Raw genomic sequence first — 21,923 nt, 5'->3', positions numbered from 1 at the left:
TGCAATGATCAAATGAAGTGATTAAGGTCCAAATGGAGTTAGTATTAAGCACCAGGAACTCTGCAGGATTCCAAGATGATTTGGTCACGGATTCTGTCCTAATAAAGAAGAAAAATGTAAATGATTTATAGATTCGTCCTTAGTTTATCTTTATTTCCCCACCCTGTGAAAGTGGATTAATAACAAAAATAGACTGTTTGTGGTGAATTATCTTTGATAATTGCCCCTCATGCTAGAAAATAGAACCAGGATCAGTGACACTGGTGAGCAGCTGTCTTCCTCTAGAAAAACCTTTGCTCTATCATCAAACAAGGCTTACAATTTAAAAAGGGAAGAAATCATTTCATTAAAGAAAGAAGCATGAGTCAAAGGCCTTTCTCGCAGACTTCAAACTGTTAAAGGTAACTAGAGGTGACTGACCAAATTAGGTCAGGCAATAAATGAGAAATATGTTTAATCTTAGCACGATTTTCCACTCTGTTTTCTGTTTTGTTTCATAGGTGGAGGGTAGTTAAATATGTCTACTTTGAGTTTGAAAATACACTTTAGGAATTGTATCTTATCAGTAAGTGCTTTACAAACACCATTTATTATCTGATTTGAAATATTGCTAATCCATTTGAACAATCCTGTTTATCAAAAGTATGTCAAGGAAATTTTGTGCCATATATGAATATATATATGTAAAAGTTTTCTCAGTGTTGTTAAAAATAGTAATAAGTTGAATTCAGCATAAATATCCAGCAACAGAGGATTTTTAAAATAAAATATGACACATCCAAACAATGAAATGCTGTGTAGCCACGAAATAATTTCTATGGAAATCTTTTTGGTTGGTATTTTTATATCTTTTTCCTATGTATTAATAGTGGAACATAATGTTAAAAGTGCTTTTCTCCAATAATGGGATTTTAAGTAATCTTAATGTATTTATTATGCTACAGGTAATATTTTCTGTAGTTTCAAAATTAAAAAAATATGTAACATAAAAATACAAATACCACTAAAGATAAGGAAAGAATTGTTCTTAATAACTGCAATAAAGAAAAGTCATACAAATGGCATTAATCTTTTCTGCAGCTCCGCTTACTTGCTAATAAAACAACCAAATAAAAGTTGTTGCATATAGTAGAAGCAGAGAAAGACAAAGCTTTTATTCTAAATGGAGCCAAACTTGGCCTAGCCCAATCTGCACATGCGTACTTGCTTGGCACATAGCCTTGCTTCACAAGTCCTCTTGGCATTGTAAATATCATGGTTCTCTTTTCAAGGACACTCTGTGTGAGAAGCACTTTCTTGGCACTGGACACTAAATAATTATTAACTGACATGTTGCACTTAATAGTTTGTGGTCTCAGCTCTTGTTTATATAAAACGTTTGACCACAGCTCTAAAACACCTCATAGTGTAGGTGGGGAACTTGTCATAGGAACTCAGATGGTAGGACCCGTTGGCTGGTTACTGCTAGCCCTTGCCAGCTTTGTCCTCACTGGCTGCCAGCACCCCCCGCCCCCGGGGCCCTGCTACAGACACCAGGTACTCCTATTTAGAGCTGGTCATGGATAAGGAAAAGGCAGATTTGGCCACAGGATCTCAAAACATAGAGCCACTTTATGTAGAAAAATCTCTTGAACCTATCAGGAGTACCAGGTGAGCAAAAAGTGACTCATGATTAGATATATCTGAGGATGGCAAAGGGGCAAGTGAGAGAAGCTGGATTAAGTTATCCCCCAGTGAAAAATATTACTTGTGTTAACAAAGTGTAAATTTTCTGACACGTGACTTGCAAAGGAAAATGTGATTGATTAGCTGAAGAACTCCTGAAGATTGTAGCAAATCTTTAATAGTGTAATAACCTTTGAAGATTTTTTGAAGGAACACATACAGAAGAAGAGGAAGAAAGTTCTCCCAAGTTTGACTCAGGTACATCATGTGGTGCTACCATTCACTCCTTTATATGGTGGCCTCTATATTTGCTTTGGTCTCCCTACATTGAATGCATTTCGTTGCAATTTGCTTTTATATCAATTTATAGAAAACTTCTGAAAGAATTCTCTACATATGCTGCCTCTGCTGATTTCCTCCTGGATTCTCAACAAAACTGAGGCCGATCTCTATACCTTATCACATAACCACGGGACTGGAAATGCTTCCTCAGAGGTAACTAATGATTTTCTGATTATTCCGCTTCTTTTCATTCTTTCTCGTATTCAACTTTCCCATATCAACTTACAATTCTGATCGTACTTTTCTTCATGAAACTCTCTTTACTTTGGTGTATAAAACTCTGGTTTTGTTTTTTTCAGTTCTTCTCCTCTTCCCTTTTCCCTGTCTTTCCTTTCAACATACCTTTTAAGTGGCACTGTCCTTAGATTTCGGACTCTAGCTTCTTCCCTTTCCACATTGTGTATCTCTGCAGGTTAGCTCAGCCTCTCTCTTGACTTCACATCTTCATCTCATAAGTGACAAGTATACACCCAAGCTTTCTTGTGACACCATATGAAAACTTTCATCTGCCTACATGACATTTCTACCAGGACATTCCACCACAGCTCAGAATAGATCTGTCACCCTCCCTAAAATGTATTGCTTTGCTCGCAGTCAGTATCTCAGCCAGTGGCACCCCCACCCTGAGGCATCCCTTCTGCTGAAAACATCCCACAGCCATCTCTCTTACAATCCCATCTTTTCACTAACTCTGGTTCATTTTAATTCTGATATGGTCCTGGTTTTATCTGCTTCTTTGCTCATTACGAAGCCCGATTTCTAACCGTTATGTTTTCATCTGGATTACTACTAAAGCCTTTAGTTTCATCTTTCTGCCTACCCTGTACTTCCTCCTCAAACGAGAAGTGCAATTGCTCCAATATATTTCCCACACAAGGCCCAATCATGTCTCTCTTCCCACACACTTTTCTGGTTCCCTGTTACCTGTAATATATAGCATAAACTCTAGCTGGGCCCTCCTTCAGAGCTCTTCCTGCTGGTACCCCGCCTCCCCACCCCTCCTGTGTTGCTCCTTCACTTGTGTGCAACTTTGTCACCCCATCCCATTGCTCACGTCCTCCCCTCTACTTAAAATACCATTTCCTTTTTCCTCCTTTTCCTACTTCTTCTAATTCAATTCAACCCTTCTTGACCTAAGGCAGTCAACTGGGGACCAAAAAAAAAAATACTGGTACTCATAGAATGTGGTCTGAGTGTATTTAATATGCTGATTCAGACATTTGGTAATTCCTGGAATTGCAAACTACTTTCTTAAGTAAAACTATCTCATGATATTTGTTAGCTGTTCCTGTGGGGGAAAGCAAAGAACATCATTGAGTAACATGAAAACGGAAGGAAAATGATAGAGAATGACAAAACCAATGTTCCTTAATGTGACCATGTGGAATGGAATGTCTTTTGGTATATAATGCATCTTTGAGCACAGCCATGGGGATTGCTGTTGTCAATAGAATTCTCAATAGAAAGTAATCAGAGCCAGTTTTCCTAAGAATTATTTTCCAAGGAATTTCCCTTACTACAATCCAGGTTTAAAAATAACTCACAGAAACAGACAAAGGGGAAAAGGGAGAAGTTTATCATCCATAAACAAATGTAAAAACCAATAAATTTGTAAGAACAAGTCAACTAAACCTAAATGCAAAATAGTATGCTAAATTTGAGAGAGATGCATATAGAGAGTAAGAGGAAATTGGAAGCAGATATTCTGAGGGTCAGATTTCTTTTGGCCAATTGCTAAAGAAATATACCATTTCAGCCCACTTGGACCCAGTTTTGCTCTCCCGAAACTAGAAGATCTTTAAGTATTATTTCAGCTTTAACATACCATGAGTATTAACTTAATTCAGTGCAGTGTGTCTCTAGTAACTGATGTGCTCAGGACGAATATCTGCCTGAGATTTAGAGATAAATTAATCTTGGGCCTTTTACCTTCAAGTAACCACTCTGTAGTGAGAGAGAATGACACATACATGTTATATTCCCTCACAGAGGGTAGACTGTGGTTGGTGATATACCAGGCATACACAAACGCAGAAAGGAGCCAGCTGAGATGGCAGAGCAAGGATGAGAAATGAGCCATTTTCAGAGCACATCTCTTTGTGACACCCACATCAGTCTAGTGACTGAGTCTCTAGTGGTGAGATCTGGGGCTGTCCTGGTCCCTGTGGCATGCAGTGTCATTTAAATCAATAACTTCAATAAATGCATATCAAGATGCTGTAGTAAATGCAATGGAAGTGTATAAGCTTGTCATAAATATGATGGAAATACATTAGCTTGCTAGGTACTTAACAAAGTACCATGGCCTGGGTGACTGCAGAAACAGAAATTTATTCTCTTTCAGTTTTGGAGGCTGAAAGCTCCAAGATCAAGGTGCTGGCAGGGCTGGTTCCTTGTAAAGCCTCTGTCCTTGGTTTGTAGATGGCTATCTTCTAGTTCTTTTCACATCTTCTTTCTATGCATATGTGTCTAAATCTCTTATTTTAATAAACGTGCTAGTCATATTGGATTAAGGTGAAGCCTAATGATCTCATTTAACTTGATTACCTCTTCGAAGACCCTGTATCCAAATAAGAACATATTCTGAGGTACTGGTGGTTATAAATTTAATGTATGCATTTTTTTGGTGAGGAGCACAATTTAACCCATAGCATCTAGTGTAAGAAAAAATAGACTCGTGTTTTGTTCATAATAAAGGGAACCACTACCCTGTGAATAGTGAGGTGGAGTAATTAAGCACACCTGGATACAGATGCCAGCTCTCCATGCATTAGCTATATGTCCCGTGATGCTGCTGAGATTGGAGACCTTCAGTTTATTATCTGTAATATGGGAGTAATAATTCTAACGTCAGACATTTAGGAATTCTAAATCTAACATCTCAGAAATCAGGAGGAACAAAATACTGGGATACACAGAATAACATTTAACTTCATCAGGAGCACAGAGTAACCCCTTATTTGTTACCTTGAAGGCACAAAGTTGAGAACCATTAAGTCAGATATGATAGAGTTAATTAAGAAGAAATGGAATAATAGAAAATTTTTCTTGATTTAATGATTGGTAATTGAAACCTTGTCAGTACTTAATTTTCCTCGATCTTTTATGGATAATTCATGTGAAAGAGTTATTTACCACCGGTAATGACTCAACACATACCAGTGGGAAATAAACACTGAATTCTTTTTACTTGTCTCAGCATTGTGTGTTTGACTCATTCCCAAGGACATAAACAGGATTTAATTTGGAAAAAAAGAAGGATTTTTTAAAACCCTAGGGACTGTGATAACTTGCATTTATTTATTTCATTTGGCTTTGCATTGTCTCCTTAAGTGAGCATTCTACTCCTGTGTGTAATGGGTAGGTGCTTTCAACTCTAATTCTTACCACTGGCTATTTTGACTGAAAGTTTCATAAATACATTACGATTCAATTTTTTTGAAATACTTCTTGACAAATTTTTCTGTTCATGTCATTCCAAATTTTATTTGCTTTCTCCACTCCCATTCTGTGGCAAAATACATATACTTAAAAGAACATCTAATTTGAATATGTTCTGAAACAAATCATAAAAGCTAAGATGCACAATGCATATTGTGCATAGAACCCAGGCACTAGAGTGAAGTGGATATTTTTCTAACAATCATGGCCAACACTTATCCATTTTTCCCCCCGTGTATCAGGCATTTCTAAAGGATGGATCTTATATCTTAGTTTTAGGTTATGTGTGCCAGTTCACCAGCTGGGAGATGATGTAAGCAAGGTTCAAACCCAGTTTGCTAAATCTAAAATTGATGCTCTTTAAACTCCATTAAGCTTGACATCCACTTAGTAGATTAGTAGTAACTATGTGAGCGACTTAGAAGTTTCTGGAAGGAAAAAGAAGCTTCAAAATGAGCACAGCCCTGCAGAAAGTAGTGCTGGTCTTTGGAGAGATGATTATGAGTGCAGGACTATCTGCCAGACGAGCTGTATGACATTTGACGACTCTGAGTGCTGTGGAGTGCAGGGTGGAGCAACATGAGAAAAATCTGTAATAAGAACACTTGAATTTAAAAAATGTGTAGTGCATTTGAGGCAAAAAGAATATTTTTGTGACAACACTACCTCAGACAGTGTTTCAGAGGGTGAGGGGAGTCCCCCTTATCATTATCCACCATGCACTTTGGACTCTGAGGGCTCTGTTCCTGTGGCACTGTTGATTGCCTTTCTAATTTTCTCACTATTCTTTGCTAAAGAACCTTGATTCTGTGAGAGACAGGAACGCGCCCAGCCCCCAGGCAATGCATCATGATTGATTTGGACTCATTATGACTAGTAATGACAGCCTCATTTCTCTTTGTCAGATCCTTAATTTTAGAGCTTTCCTGATGCTCAACAAGATTTTTGTTTCTTCTCATTCCCAGCACCTCGTTCATGACTGGTATATCTGTGTCATACTTTTATCAAAACAAGATATTGTTCTTCATGCTATTAAGCAATCTTTCCTTAAATTTCTGCCTGTCTTATCATGATCACTGCTTATCATCTCCTTAATTTTCTTTTTCTGCATCTCTGTTATATTTTATGTTTCCATGTCATTTTGTTTCATACATATATCTTTCTCTTATATTTAGTAATATATATCTTGCGTATATATTTGAAATGGCATCTAGTAGAATATATATCTAATAAAATGTATTCTGCCATGGGATTTGTTCGAATCCAATGAGATTCTTTAACCTTTTACACATAGAACTTAAAGCAATTATTTGACATAGTGGATAGAATCAATCACATTTTTGGGAAATAACTTTCTTTCAAAGGACAACAAACAAAATGCATTAAATACATATCTTAAGTTGTATTAAAAATCCAAGATCAAAAATGTAGTGAGGATGTACTGAATTTTGTTTTGGGGCAGGGGAAAGTAATGGAGTGTATGTTTGCCTCTTGCCTGAAACAAAACAAATTAGCAAAACATATAAAACAATGTGTTTTAAGACACTGAATATCAGGCACTAAATGACCATCATCTCTGAGAGACAGGAATAGAACAAGGTGAGCCCTATAATTTCTCTAGCTTAACATCTTGAGAGGGTTTCCAGGGTCAGGGGCAGGAAGAGGGAACCCAGACAGCCTAGTGGAGTTCTGAGTTGAAGAGATGAAGCTGAGAGTCAGTGGTAACAAAGTGGCTAGAATTTGCTCAACTAGGTGCTTGAGAGAAGAAAGGGTACACAGAAAGAACTCTGGCAACTTGCAGATGGTATACAATGTGTTCACAAAATCCCTGATTGCAGAAAACTACCCAAGGCCAAGGAAAGAAGCATCTGGAAGGATGAAAAGCAACAGTACCCAATACTCGCACTTGGCTGCGAAGAATATTAATTCCATCAGACAGCCTGGAAAGGCATGAGATTCATTAAGAATTAGGTAGAGTACACAAGAAGGCTTTGCCTCAATAGAGGGAAATATTTAGCCCTAGATTGGGCACTATTCTGGTCACAACTAACGAATATTAAACCCCAGAGTTTCAAATTGTTTCCACAAGATTTAACTGCTCAAAACTCAAGAATATTTATAGGAATACAGAAATATCCAGCTCCCAACAAAGCAAAATTCACAGTGTATGAAATTTAATAAAAATTACAAGGCATGCAAATAAGTAAGAAAATATGACTGGTAGAGAGGAAATAAACAGAGCCTCAGAGAACTGTGGGACAACTGCAAGTAGCCACATATATGTGTGATTGAAGTGCCTGAGAGGACAGAGGGGAGGAGCTTAAAAATATTGAATAGTCAAAAATTTTCCAAGTTTGATAGAAACTATAAATCCACACATTTAAGAAGCTAAATAAATTTAAGTATAAGAAAAATGAAGAAAACAAAACTAAGGTATATCATAACCAGTTTGCTCAAAACCAGTGGTGAAGGAAAAATAATACACACTAGCTGCTAATAACAACTAGGAAAAACAGCTTGAAAAAAGGTGCATTATGTTCAGACCAGCAGTGATAAGGATGACAGCAGATTTCTTACTGGAAACCATGTAAGTAAGAAAGCAGCATGAGAACATTTTTTAAAGTACAGCAACAACAGAAGTCCAACATGCCAAGTGAAAATTCTATACTTGTTGAAAATATGTCAAAAATGAAGCTAAATAAAGACTTTTTCAGACATACAAAAGCAGAAAGTATCTGTTACCAGCAGACATATAAGAAATGTTAAAGAAAATCCTTCAGGCAGGAAGAATATTCTACCAGATGGAAATATGGATCTATAAAATTAACAAAAAAACTATTGAAATTGGAATTACATGAATAAATACATAAAATTTTCCACTTATTACTTAAGTCTCTTTGAAATATAATTGACAATTTTCCAGAAGTAAAATTGCTGGATTATGTAGTAATTCTATTTATAGAATTCTATTTTTTTGAGGTACCTTGATACTATTTTCCAAAATGGCTGTACTAATTTGTATTTCCACAAATAGCGTGCAAGGTTCCCTTTTCTCCACATCCTCACCACTGCTTGTTATCTTTCATCTTTTCTATATTAGCCATTCTATGGGGTGATTTTTCACTGTGGTTTTAATTTGCATTTCCCTGGTGATTAGAGATGTTGAGCTTCTTTCATAAGTCTTTTGGCCATTTGTATCTCTTCTTTTGAGAGGAGTCTGTTGCAGTGAGCCGAGATTGCGCCACCGCACTCCAGCTTGGGCAACAGAGCAAGATTCTGTCTTAAAAAAAAAAAAAAAAAAAAAGAGACGAGTCTGTTTAGATCCTTTGTTTTTTAGAAAGGTGTTTTATTTTCTTGCTATTGAGTTGTTTGAGTTTCTCATATATTTTGGGTATTAGTCCCTTGTTAAATGTATGATTTACAAATATTTTCTCCTAGTACATGGGTTGTCTCTTCAATCTGTTGTTTCTTTTGCTGTGAAAAAGCTTTTTAGTTTTATGCAATCTGATTTCTCTATTTTGGCTTTTGTTGTCTGTGCTTTTTGCAGTCCTTTCCAAGAAATTATTGCCAATACCATTGTTGTGGAGATGTCCCCCTATGTTTTCTTCAAGTAGTTTTAGAGTTTCACATCTTATGTTTAAATCTTTTATCCATTTTGAGTTGATTTTTGTATATGGTGTGAGGTAGGAGTCCAATTTTGTTCTTCTACATGTCAATACTCAGTTTTCCCAACACAATTTGTTAAAACACCGTTCTTTCTCCATTGTGTGCTCTTGGTACCCTTGTAAAAAATCAACTGGTTGTAAATACTTCTGGTCTTTCTATTCTATTCTGTTGGTTGATGTGTCTGTTTTTATGCAGTACTATGCTGTTTTGATTACAATAGCTTTATATTTTGAAATCAGGGAGTGTGATGCCTCCAGTTTTATTGTTTTTGTTCAAGATTGCTTTGGCTATTTGAGTTCCATATAAGTTTTAGAATAGTTTTTATTTCTGTAAAAATAACATTGAAATTTTGATAGGAATTGTGTTGAATCTGTAGCTTGCTGTGGACAGTATGGACATTTTAACAATATTAATGTTTTCAACCCATGAACATGGAATATGTTTTCATGTATTTGTGTCTTCTTCAATTCTTTCATCAATGTTTTATAATTTTTATTGTACAGTAAAAGCATCTTCTTAAGTTTACTCCTAAATATTTTATGTTATTCTTTGATGCTATCATAAGTGAGATAGGTATCTTAATTTTTTTCAGATAATTTATTCAGTGTATAAGATATAACCAAAGGAATTGAAATTGGTGTGTCCAAGAGATACCTGCATGCCCATGTTCATTTCAGCATTACTCACAATAGCCAAGATATAAAAGCAACCTAAGTGTTCGTTAATGAATGGATGTATAAAGAAAATGTGGCATTTATACCCAATGGAATACTCTACAGTATTAAAAAAGGAGGAGATTCTGTCGTTCACAGCAACATTGATGAAAGTGAAGAACATTATCCTAAGTGAAATAAGACAGGCACAAAAAGACAAATATGATCTCACTTACATGCGGAATCTAAAAAAGTTTATCTGAGAGAAAGAGAACAGAAGGATGGTTAGCAGACACTAGAGGGGGAGGAGGGATGAGGAAAGGGAAGATGTTAATCAAAGGGTGCAAGCTCAGTTAAACTGGAAGAATAAGTTTTAGTGATCTATTGTGTTACATGGTGACTCCAATTAATAATAATATATTTTGTATTTCAAAGTAGCTAAAAGAATTAATTTTTAACACTCTCACCCCAAAAAATGACTTTGGTGAGGTGACGAGTATGTCAATTAGCTTGATTGAATCTTTCTACAGTGTATACATAGATCAAAGTATCACATTGTATTCCATAAATATACATAATTATTATTTGTCAATTAAAAAGAAATAATTAAAAATATAATTGTCTAAACAGAAATAGTAGCAATTTAGTGAGGGATTCATAACATTGTAAAAATAGAATGTTTGACATTAAAAACACACAGGTTGGGAATGGAGAATAGTATATTGCTGGAAGGTTATACACTATACACGAAGTGGTATAATATATGATGATAGACTATAGTAAGTTAAAGATGTATACCACAAACCTTAAATAAACCACTAAAATACAAAACAAAGATCGTTAGCCAATAATCCAGTAAAGAAGATAAAATAAAATCATAAAAGCATTCAATTAACTCCAAAGAAGGCAAAACAAGAAAGGGGATAAGAAATGACGATAGTGAGACGGTAGACTTAAGCCTAACCATTGGTAATATTACACTGAATGTAAATTGTGCAAGCCTCAATTAAAACATGGAGATTGTTGGGTTAGATGTGAGAAGCAAAACTTATCCATATGTTGCATAGAGAAAACATGCTTGAAATATAAAGATACAAACAAGTTAAAGTAACACTAATTAAGAGAAAACTGAAACAGCTAAATAGATTTCACAGCAAAGAACATTGCCAGGAACGAAGAAGGCCATTTTTAATGATGAAAGAGTGGATTTGTCAAGAGAATACAGCACGTTTAAATTGACAAAAAAATGCTTCAAAACACTCTAGGCAAAATTTATTAAAGGAGAAATAGACATATCCACAATCATAGTTGAATATTTCAATATACCCTTTCAGTACTGGAAGAAGCAAATAGACAGAAAATAAGTGAGGATACAGAGAATTTAACAATTAACCATCAATCAACTTGACCTGTTTGACATTTATAGAACATTTTACCCTAAAACTATGTAATACACATTTTTCCAAAACACATAACATGTTTTCAAAGATAGGCCATATTCCAGGCTGTGACATAAGTCTACATAACTTTGAAATAATTCATCACTTAAAGTATATTTTTCTGACTAAAATAGAATAAATTTGGAAATCTAAAAAGTAAGGATCTCCAGAAAACCTTTAAGTATTTGGAATGAAAAACACATCACTAAATAATTCATATGAATGAAATTCAAATGAATTTCAAATGAAAAATCAATATATCAAAATTTGGAGAGTGCTGCTAAAGCAGTACTTAATAGAAAATTTGTAACACTAAGCACCTTTATAAGCAAAAATAATATATCTCAAATAATTGCTCTTAATTTTCATTTTAGAAAACTGGAAAAAGAAGAACAAATGGCATTAAAATAAATAGAAGAAAAGAAAAAGTAAGGATAAGGATAGATATCAATAAAATAGAAAACGGGAAAACAATAGAGACAATCAATGCAACAAATATTGTTCTATGAGAAGATCAACACATTTATAAATATACAGCCAGGCTGATGAACAAAGTAATAAAGAAGACACAAAATAAAAATATGAGGAATGAGAGTGACAGCATCACACGAAGTCTAAAGATATTACAAGCATAACAAAGGAATACTATCAACAACTTTATGCAGATATCCTCAACAGCTTTGATGAAATGAACAAATCCCTTGAAAGACACAAACTATTGAGTTTACTCGAAAAGAAACAGATACTCTAAAAAGCCACGTATATTAAATACATTAAATTTATAGTTAAAAACCTTCTTACAAATACAACTCCAGGTCCATATGGTTTTACTGGTGAACCGTACCAAAATTTTAAGGAAGAAAAAATAACAATTTTATGTAAACTCTTCCAGAAAATTAAAAAGAAAGGATGATGTCACAACTCATTTTATGTGTCCATCATTACCTGATAACCAACAAAGACACTGCAGGAAAAAAACCTGCAAATCAATATCTCTCATGAACACAGATGCAAAAATTTTAATAAAAATGTTAGGAAACTGAATACAATGATATATAGTGTGTAAACTAGGTGGGATTTATCTATGGACTGGAAGATTAGATTGACATTGGGAAATCAATATAATTTAGCATACTAGCACACTATAAAAGGAAAACACAATTTAATTTTCTTAACAGTCACTATAAAGGCCTTTTATGAAATGCAGCATCTGTTGTTTACAATAGTTCTCATCAATATAAGTATAAAGGGAATCTTTCTTAACCTGATAAAGGGCATCTATAAACAACCTGCCAGTAACATTATAGGCTGTAGGTCAATAATCAAAAGATTAACAACAAGATAAATATCTTTTACCACTTCAGCATGGTATTGAAAGATCTAGCCAGTGCAATAGGCAAGAAAAAGAAATAAAAGATATTTATGCTGGAAAGGAAGAAAGGAAAGCATTCTTTATTCATAGATGATAAGTGCATTAATTTGAAAAAATGTAATGGCATGTTTAAAAACATAAAAACTAATATAGCTTTATAGTTAAAGTAAAATATTCAAAAATTATGAAATGTCTAATTTTTCTGTAGGGCATATAGGTAATTTAGAAAGTTCATCAGATATGATTACAGAGAAGTCTCAGTTTAAAAATAAAAAGGATTATGCTTCCTGCATTATCTCATCAAATCATAATTAAATAAGAATTTAACTCTAAGTACTAGTGAAAAATGCAGTTACATTTACACATTTAAATGAAAACCATGCATCCTTCTAAAGCCTCTTGGATTAAACAATAAATCATACCCAAAATTTAAAAATACCTATAAATGAATAATATAGTCACTACATATCAAATATTTTAGGGAAAGCAGAGTGGCATTTTGAGGTGATTTATATTCATAAATATTTATATATAAAAACAGAAATTGTAAAAATAAATAAGCAATTGATGAACTTAAGAAAATAAAGAACAAAAAAACTACAAATTTGAAGGAACAAGATAATAATAAAACATAAAATCATTAAAATAGAAACCAAAATTGTAACAAAGAAGAAAGCTACAAGTTGATTGTTTGAAAAGACTTGTAAAACAGAGCATGTATGACAAGATAGACCAAGAGAAGAAAAGGAAAGAGGAAGGAACAGGAGCACAGAACTATAGAACTTTTAGTGATTTCAAAGGTCATATAAGAAAAATTTTAACAACAAATATATGCTACCAGTGTCAAAAACTTAGAGGCAATGGAAGAAGTTCCAAAATAATATAGCTTAGCAAAATTTATTTGAGAAGTATCAAAGACTTGAATATTTATATAACTAAATATGAAGCAATAACTTTTCCATGAATCAGACCATATGGCCTGCAAAGCTTTCAAGGTAGAGATCAGTTTTATACAGAGTTTTATAACAACTGGAAAAGATGGAAAACTTACGTAATCCTTTGAGGCCAAGGAATCTTAATATCAAAACTAGACAAAAATATTATGAGACATGGTCACACAGAATCATTTTTCTCTTGTATTTTATAATTTTGTGTGTGCATATACTTATATAAATCTATATGGATATTTCCACCAATTTTTGTAAAAAGGTAATACTCATGATCAAATTGTATTTTGTCTAATATTCATTGCAAAATTCATTCATAAATGTAATTCATTCCATTTGTAGATTTAAGAAGATAAACAATATGATAATTTCAATATATGGAAAAAGGTTTTTTTATATGACTCTCCATGAATTAATAATTAAATGTAGGATTTTCATCAAAATTAAATCTTAGTAATTTAGAAATATAAGCAAACTTTCTTAACCAGGTAGAGGATATAAAAAAAATAAAGCACACATATTTCTAAATGGGGAAAATTTAGAAAGCTTCCCTTTGAATTTCAGAATGTGTTAAGGATGCCTAATATGACAAATTTTATTCAACATTGTGTTGGAACTTCTAGTCAGTGCAACCATATAAGTAAAATGCTTTAGAGATTGGAAAGGAGGAACAAGGAATGTTATTTGCGTTTTATATACATTTATATAGAAACCTCTAAATTATCTGATTACAAAACATTATCAAACATAATACTTGTATTGAGCAAACTGGCTGCATATAAAACAACTATAAAAGAGATTTTTATATTTGTAGTGAACAATTAAAAACAATGAAGAGAAGTCATCATTCACAATAGGTTCATAAAATATTAAGTCAGGAAAAAACTAATAACATGTGTAAGATAGCTGATGATATATTTAAACTATTTCTAAATTTATATATAGATTAGAAAGCTATTAGAGTTAGTATTCTTCTAACAAATTGATAAGATGATTCTAAAATTTGTACAGAAGAATAAAGGACCAAGGTTACAGTGGCCAATTGTGAAGGAAAACACTACATGAGGACTTGAACTTCCAGAAACCAGAACTTATCATGTATTTTGTAGTAATTTAGATGGTTTGGTAAAGGTGTAGGAATAGACAAACCGATGATGGAAAAACAGTCCCAAAATATGATAGATATTGCAAATATTAGTGGAGAAAAGAGTAAGAGCTCAATAAATGAACTTGGAAAATATGTTATTCATAAAAAATTAAAATTGGAGCTCTACCTTACTTTATATATCAATACATAAGTTATCTCTAGTAAAATAAGGATTCAGTTGTTGAATCTAAAGTTATAGATTGTACTTCTGGGAAAATGGAGTAGGCACCATTTTTCTATTGGGACTTCACAGTTCTAGACATTATATATAAAACAAGCATAAGAAGACTCTGAAAGATGGAGAAAAGAGACAGACTGGCTGGCTGGGAACCACAAGCCCCAAAGAACAGCCTGCTGGTGAATTCCCTGGGTGCTCTTTACGCCCCTTACATGTCCCAGATTGGGTGCTGAAGAAGCCAGGAACCCAGAATGTCAACCATCACAGACAAAAAACCTCAAGAAAATCCTGACCCCTTTAGTCAAAGGATCAGGAGAGGCAATAACTGCTTGACTGCAACTGAACATCACAGGAAAAACTATGGCACCATCCCCTCCTCCGCCAACAAAGGCTGGGAGGGTCCTAGACTTTCACCCTCAAAAGGCTGTGCTGGGGACTTTCAACACCTGCTCCCCGTGGATGGTATCTGAGAAGGCCATATAAGGGGCCAGTATTTCACCCTCCCAGCCAGTAGTCACACTCCTCCTTGGTGTTGGTGAAGGCTACGTGGGGCTTGGGCTTCCCCATCAACCCATCAGGATTGAGGGACCCTTCTCTACTCACAGGGTGGTATCAGATGAGGCTGAATAGAGGCTCAGGACTTACACGTTCGCCCACTGGTAAGCAGACCCTTCCTACTGTATTTCAGTGAAGACCATATGGGGAGCAGAAACTTCCAACCCTTCCCAGCAATAAGAGGGAGCCCCTTGCTCGGCTCAGGTGTCAATGGAGCTCCACCTGGCCGTAATGAGGTAGCAATTCCCTCTACTTCTGCTGCAGCTGTGTTGCAGAAAGCCAGCCAAAAAGGTTTCAGTAAGATCCAGACTCTTATGCCATAGCAAAAAAATGTTTAGATTTCAACAGAAAAATCACTAGTCATATAAAAAACCAGGAACATCTCAAGCTGAAGAATAAAAGACAATTAATATATGGCAAAAATGAAGTGACAAGAATGTTAGAATGATCTGACCAAGATTTTGAAGTAACTGTGATAAATATTCTTCAATATGCTATTACGAACAGTCTTGAAACAAACTTAAAAAGACTCTCCCCAAACAAAAAAGTATTAAAGAAATAGAGACACAAAGATAAACCACATGGGCATACAATTACTTAAGAAAGCTTCTCAGTGAATAAGAAAGTGGATTGCATAATAAAGAAATTATTCAATCTGAACAACAGAGAGAAAAGACACTGAAATCACTGAGCCAACCCCCAGGGACTGGTGAACTCACTCTAATAAAAGACATGGCATTTGTGTCATCAGAGCCCTGGAAAGAGAGAACAAAGAGGATGGTTAGAAAAAGTACTGAAAAAGTAACAGTGAAACATTTCTGAAATTTGGCAAAAGGACATATACTTACAGATCCAATAATCCTAGTGAACCTCAAACAGGATAACCCTAAGGAAATCCTCTCCAAGACCCATCATAACTAAATTTCTGAAAATTAAAGACAAAAAAAATTTTGAAAATCAGTGAGAAATGACAGGTGAAACACAACTCAAATGAAAGCAGATTTTTTTAAAAATCATAAATCAAGGAAGTCAGAAAAAAAATGACACAGTATTTTTCAGTTGCTGAAGGAAGAGAATTGTCAATTTATACCCAATGAAAATACTCTTTAGGAATAAAGAGGAAATCAAGACATTCTCTGATGAGAAAATCTAAGAGACTTTGTTGCCAACAGACCTGCCCTAAAGCAATCGCTAAATGAAGCTCTCTAAACAGAAAGAAAATGATTTAATAAAAGGACTCTTGGGACATTAGAGCAGATGAAAGCATGTAAGAAAGAGCAAGAGGGTCAATAATAGACTTTTTCTCTCCTTTTGAGTTTTCAAAATTATTTTTGACAGCTAAAGCAAGCATCTTACCACAGTTTGATGTGGTCCTCAACGCACGTAGAGGAAATGTTTCAGTTAATTATAATTGGGGCAGGGTAAAGGATCATAATGGTAAGTGTTCCAAACCTCACTACAAGTGCTAAAATGTTGATACCAGCAGACTGTTACCAAGCACTGGTGAGGATGTGTTAGAAACTGGGTCCTATAGCATATTTTTGGTGCAAGTTTAAAATCCTACAGCCATTTCTTTAAAACATGTATAGGCCGGGCGCAGTGGCTCATGCTTGTAATCCCAGCACTCTGGGAGGTTGAGGCGGGTGGATCACTAGTTCAGGAGATTGAGACCATCCTGGTCAGCGTGGTGAAACCCATCTCTCCTAAAAATATAAAAATTAGCTGGGTGTAGTGGCGCATGCCTCTAATCCCAGTTACTTGGGAGGCTGAGGCAGGAGAATCGCTTGAACCAGGGAGTCGGAGGTTGCAGTGAGCCAAGATTGCACCACTGCACTCCAGCCTGGTGACAGAGGGACTCGGTCTCAAAAAAACAAAAACAAAAACAAAACAAAAACCCAACTTGTGTATGCCCTTACCATTCATTGAACCTAGCATTCAAATTCTAGTGCATTTATCCTAGAGAAATGAAATCTTATGTCCATACGAAAACCTGTCCATGAATGTTCATTGCAGCTGTATTTGTGATAGCTCAAACCTGAAAACAACCAATACATCCTACAACAGATGAATAGTTAAAGAAACTGTGTACATTAGTAGCATAACATACTATTTTGAAATAAAAAGCAACTAATTATTGATACATACAAGTAGGATGGAACTAAAGGGTACTATGCTGAATAAAAAAGGTTGATCTTAAAATGTCATACATTGTATGACCGCATTTATATAACATTCTTAAAGTGACAGGATAAGAAACGCGAAGAATAAATTAACATTTGCCAGAAATTAGGGATGCTTAGGTGGGGAAGGAGATGGGTGAGACATGACGGGTATGGCCATAAAGAGGTGGCACAGAGATCTTGCTGGTGGTGGGCCAGCCTGCGCCTTGAATGCTGTGGGGTTATATGAACTTACACATGTCATAAAATGACACAGAACAACATATTTATGCTATACCAATTCCAATTTCCTGGTTTTGATATTGTACCAGAGCTATGGAAGATGTAAAAATTGGGAGAAATTGGATGAGGGGTACTGGGTGAGGGGACTTATTTATAAAGTTTGCAATTTCCTGTGAATTTATAGTCATTTCAGAATTAAAAGTTAAGAAAAGAAGTAAAACAGTAAAAGTTTCACAAGAAAATATGGATAAATAGTTTAGTCCTTACATAGCAAAAGTCATTTTAAACAAAATACTTAAATATAGGCTATATAATACTTAATAAAATTGACTGTACTGAAAATGAAAACTTTCATGAACCACTCCCCAAACATGAAGACTGCTGCGCATGGCATTACCTGCCTGTAATCCCAGCTACAGTGGGGACTGAAGTGGGAGGAACGCTTGAGCCCAGGAGTTCCAGGCCAGCCTGGGCAACGTAGTGAGACCCTGCCTCAAAGTAAGATTTTTTAAAATTAAAAAACATGAAAAGACACTTTAAAAACTAGGAGAAGATGTTCTCAACAAACACATAACTGATGAAAAGTCAGTATTGAAAACAAATTTAAAAAATTCTGAACATCACTAGAGAAAGTACAAACCACACACAAAAAAGCCATTGGTATTCAACACACAGAAGAGAAAGTATTAATTTCTAATAGATGTCTGAAAAAAATCAACATGATTGTTGATAAAGAAAATGCAAATCAAACCCACAATGTGACCCTATTTCACATTCATTTGACTAGCAAAGCTGGAAAGTGTTTCCTTATCAAGGATGGGGAGGACCTATTATTCACTGCTGTTAGGTTGGTATATGATAGAGACTTTCTAGAAAACAGGTTAATGTCACTGTGTAGGGCTGGACATCCACACATCCTACCACATAGGAATTCCGTATCTACCCAAGAGAAAGCCTTGTACACAACACAATGTATGAGAAAAGTCATAGAGAAGTGTTGGGCAGAACTCAAATGTTCTTCTAGAAGAATGAATGAATAAACTGTAGTATAGTCACACAAATGAATCTTAAAAAGGAGAAAGATAAATAAAGTAAACTATATACAATATGGATGAATCATAGAAAGTTAAAAAAGCTAAAATATTAAATATAAATTCTCTTTTGATAAGATTCTAAAACTATGATAAATTAGAAATGTATACTACATAAGTAATACGAAAGATATAAATAAAATTAAAATAATATAAAAAATGACAAAAATTGATGAACATGGGGGTTGGAGTGATGGTTATGCTGATGGAAGTAGGTGGGGAAAGAGACAGAGAGAGAGACAGAGACAGAGAAAATATCTCTTTCAGATTGACCGGGGAAAGACTAGGGGATAAATGGGTGAGGATTTGTCAACATGAAATCAAACCAAAGCAGGATTTTATTTCTAGCCCAAGAGTGTGTGTATGTGTGTGTGTGTAAGGTTGTGAAATGCTAAATAAAAATAGACTCTGAAGTCAAATTCAGCATTTTATTTCATTTTGGGACAGAGAGCCCAGAACAAAATAGAGGAGCTGTGCCGTGGAGTTGAACCAGTGCATTTTTCAGTTCTGTTCTAATTCAAGTTCATTAGTTACTTTCGTTTATGCCAGTCTGGATGGAATTCTAGCTTTGGCAACTCACACTGGAACATTTTTTTGACTTTTAATTTTCTGAAAATTGATTAAAATTTTAAAAGTTGAAAACATTTTCAAAGGTTTATAGTTCGGTAGTTAAAAATTTAGACTTTCTCAAATATTATTGAGCTCATAGTTGAAAATGTGGTTAGAGCTAGCCAACCTTTATGACCTCAGCACAGATAAAATGGAAAAAAAATCTGGTTGTAATAAAATTATAACACTCATATATTTTCGAGTGAAGAAAAAGTTAAAATGACAACAGCAACAGAATGATTGTGTTGGAGTTCAATTAAGACATTCTCATGTATCTCATACTTTCTTTAGCCCTGACTAATGGATGTGAAACTGCTGGCACGGACACTATCCAGGATGTCCAGTAAGTACTGTCATTTCTAACAAGTAAACATAACAACATCGCAAACAAGCAATAAATCAAAGAAGATGGCTCTCTCTATTTATAAGCACTAAAATGTAACATTCCCCTTTGTAGATTTCTGGAAAGAGTTTGCAGACATAAAGCAAGCACTCATCAGTAAAGTTCTTATTTTAACCAAATTATCTGCCCAGATGGAAGTTTTATTTTGTTTGAGTGGGCATGTGACAGTATCACTCTGAAATGATGGTGCTGGTTCTGGCATATTGCATCTGGAAGAGATGTAATGAGTATTATTGTATTTCTTTGAAAATACATCATTATGCAAAAATTATCTCTTGGAATAAAATTTCTTATGTTTGGTAAAAGTCCAAGAGAGAAGATTTTAAATTCCAAGCATGACTATTATCCCAATGTGAGTTATTAATTAGAAGGCAAGTTTTCCTCATGAGCATTCTGAGTTTAAATATGTTATTTACAAGTATAATAGGCAAATGAAACCATTTAAAAATTAACGGAATGTGTCTCTCCAATTCTATCCTAGCTTGATTCTCTCATGCTTATTTCACCCCCATGAGAGTTCACAGCAAGACCTTGCTGTTTGACATTTCATTTAGTTTCAAAAATTGGCTAAAAGGGAATCAAATCTATGTATTCATACATATGAATGACATGTTTCAGGCCACCCAGTGTAGACTGTTATGGCTCTCTCTCAATATTCATGACTCCAGTCAGGATCATGATGGACATGCCCAAGTTCAGTTTGATTGAAAGTAGCATGAATATAGAAGGACTAGAATTGGGGAGGGGGAGTGTTGAGTCTAGATTTCCTATTACAATTTGAACAATGAAAATTTGATTGTCTTGGATGCTTCTGAAAACTTCCCACCAAAATATATCTAAATAGAACTGGAGTGTGAATTTGTAACATGAAGTGTAGATGTTTAGTCCAAGTGCAAAATATCCTTAAAGACCTTATTTTGAAATTCACCTTTTATCCTCTATAATATATGCTTGGTTGAATGTAAAAACATAGATGTAGCACAAATACCTGTTAAAACCATTGCAGTCTCATTCAAATCATTTAGAACAATCAACACTCAAGACTTGAGCACCAGAACAGGAGAGAGGACGAGCTCCTGAGTTGAACTACGTTTAAGAAAGAGAGTTAGAGACCGGTGAAAGGCAGTCAGAGAGATAAGGGGCACAATTGAGAATGGATTACCAGAAGACAAGAGAAGAGACCAGTCAACAATATCAGATAAGTCAGAGAACGTGAGAAAGGCATGGACATGAGCTGACACGAGGCCACTGAACTTGATGATGGAGATATCATGAGGGCTTGTAGAGACAGACAGCTGTTTCTGAAGAATGATTTGAGGGAGAGAAATGTCAATGGATTATAGAAGAGGTGGAGATCAGTTGGCCCCTTTCTAGTGAGGGTTGAAGATGCGAAGGAGGCAAAGAGGAGAGAAAGAAGGAGAGATGCAGCCAATTATTTGCATTTTTATATTTGTAGCAAACAACTAGAAAAGATGAAGATAAGTCATTGATAATAGTCTAGTATCATATAAAATACCAGAAAAATGTCTAGCAAAAATATGCAGGATATTTACCAATATATTGATCTCTCCCTAGAGTCAAGTATCAGTATTCTGTGTTCTTTATTTAAACTCATAAGATGATTCTAACATTTATATAGAAGATATACTCAAAAGGAATAATAAAATGATGACAAGGAAGGCAATACATTTTTTGATTACTTTTGGTTTCTCCATAGAGAAAATGGCCATGTCACCTGGTGGGAAGGTGGGAAGGCAACTGCCTGTCTTTTTCCACCTGCAGTAATAACCCAGCTCCCTTACTGATATGTGTCAAGGACATCTTGAGACATCCTCCAATTCCTCAGGCAATTTCTCCATTGAATATAGTCACTATAAGACAGTGCACCAAAATAGATGAGGGTGTAGTCGTGGGAGCTTGTTTCCTTGAGAAGGTGAGTCAGGAAGCTCCCAGGACGGAAGACCTTCTGGGGAGATGGCCCAGTACAATCTAGGGTCAATAGTCTCAGCTACT

General features: G+C 35.0%; 1 long non-coding RNA gene across 1 annotated transcript; it reads left to right on the top strand.

Annotated features, from left to right (window-relative positions):
* The first annotated feature begins 999 nt into the window (after nucleotides 1-999).
* On the top strand, nucleotides 1,000-20,524 carry LOC103882851. Its single transcript, XR_002520938.2, has 4 exons — nucleotides 1,000-1,650; nucleotides 1,865-1,923; nucleotides 2,036-2,160; nucleotides 19,799-20,524. It is a non-coding gene; the product is annotated as an uncharacterized LOC103882851 (long non-coding RNA).
* The last annotated feature ends 1,399 nt before the right edge of the window (nucleotides 20,525-21,923 follow it).

Source organism: Papio anubis, chromosome 4, assembly GCF_008728515.1.
Source record: "Papio anubis isolate 15944 chromosome 4, Panubis1.0, whole genome shotgun sequence".
Taxonomy (NCBI): Eukaryota; Metazoa; Chordata; class Mammalia; order Primates; family Cercopithecidae; genus Papio; species Papio anubis.
Note: the sequence above shows the minus strand (reverse complement) of the source record. Positions and strands in the feature narration are given on the sequence as shown.